The sequence below is a fragment of the Ambystoma mexicanum genome, chromosome 3q (genome assembly GCF_040938575.1).
Source record: "Ambystoma mexicanum isolate Mex_15411 chromosome 3q, UKY_AmexF1_1, whole genome shotgun sequence".
Taxonomy (NCBI): Eukaryota; Metazoa; Chordata; class Amphibia; order Caudata; family Ambystomatidae; genus Ambystoma; species Ambystoma mexicanum.
In genome coordinates, this window is record NC_090926.1 from 443,983,275 (window position 1) to 443,984,905 (window position 1,631).

A 1,631-nucleotide genomic window follows, 5' to 3' on the forward strand; every position below is an offset into this window, starting at 1 on the left:
AGAACAAAAAAGAAAACAGTTATCTTACTAGGCCCAGTGACATTTAAGAAAGCACAAGTGCATGGAAAAGGCAAAAGGGGGAAAGTGCATGGAAGGGGGGAGTGGAAAGTGCGGAGCAGAGGAAAGAAAACAGAAAACAGAACTACATATTAAATAATATAAATGCATAAATAAATAAATGATGGGTGATAAACCATGGTACTGCAGCCAGCAAGTGGCAGGTGAAAGTTAGTCAGATAAGGTATATCTGGTAAGAGCAGGAGAAAAGTGGGAGGGGGACTCTAATGGTACAGATGCAGAACCCTAGTGCAGTGGGTGCCTGGAGGCAGTGCAGGAGGGTGGCAGGGTGAGCAGGTACTTAGGCCCAAATGACAGAGGGTGGACAGGTGCACGATGCCATGAGAAGAAACAGATCAACAGGGGAGAAGTGGAGCAAAGGCAGAGGCAAAGAGGAAGGTTGTGAGATGCTTCCGGAAGCAGAGATGGTTTTCCTCAAGTTTCAAGGTAGCCGGGAGGCTGTTCCAAAGGGAGGCACCAGCTGAAGACAGAGATCTACCCCCAGCTTGTTTCTTTGCAAAACGACTAGCCCTGAGGGTTTTAGAAGCAGAAGAGGGAAGGGCTTGAGAGGGGAGGTATTTACAGAGGGATAGTTGAAGGTATTGTGGACCCAGGCCCCAGAAAGCCTTCTGGACAATGCAGAGGGTTTTAAATGTAATTCTTGCATCCACTGGGAGCCATCATGACATAAGCCATCTTTTAATAAATTAGTGAATTTTGCAAGTGAACGCAGATTCATCAATCTGTGTATCTTCTAAAATGTTTTGGGCCTCTTAAGCCGTGCAATGAAAATCCAGAATAGGCTGTCTGGAAATGGAAAACTAGAGGCATTCATATGTATATTGGATGATATTGTTTGTGAGTTAGTTTCTTTCTGCATGTTGTACAAGTGCTGCTGTATTTCATAGCATCACGAAGGCACTGGCTGCAGAAGATGTGCCCTCATTTTTTGCCTACCATAAATTGCACATTCTATATGATCTCTGTGTGAATGTCCATGCAAATTGGGCAACTTACTGTACCTGGAGCTTTGGGGCTAGATGTCTCACTGCCTAACTTAGGAACGTAGACAAGCTGCTAGTTACACACACATCGCCTTTTGAATCTTCTTCACCAGTGCTTAAAACACAGCGGTCGAGAAGTTGCTGTGTTCTTGGATTACTTCTGCGTGTGCGAGTTTCTTCACCAACAAACACAACTGAATCATTTTGCGTGAAGTCAACAATGGCTGCATCTGGTAAGGGCTCACAGGTTAGATCAACAAATTCATCAGCATTTTCCTCAAGTTCTGTTGGCTCAGTTTGTGTCACCATCAGTGTTGATGAACTTGCGGGCCTTCTCTACTTTCGTTCAAGTCTAATACTAGGTCATGCAAGTCCACAATATTTCCTTTGGCTTGAGCTCATGACGTAAACCGATGCAAAATTTGAAACAAATGATTGGGTATGGTAGCAGTTAACTCCTCAATAAATGTTTAAAAGTCCAACATGTGCACACCACATAAAAATACATAAAAATACAAATAAATAAAAGGTTTTATGAGGATGAAGATGTAGCTTCACAGTCACCTTCCC

General features: G+C 43.3%; 1 pseudogene; it reads right to left on the reverse strand.

Annotated features, from left to right (window-relative positions):
- Window positions 1–741: 741 nt before the first annotated feature.
- Window positions 742–1,379, reverse strand: LOC138581874 (E3 ubiquitin-protein ligase RNF4 pseudogene; annotated as a pseudogene).
- Window positions 1,380–1,631: the final 252 nt, after the last annotated feature.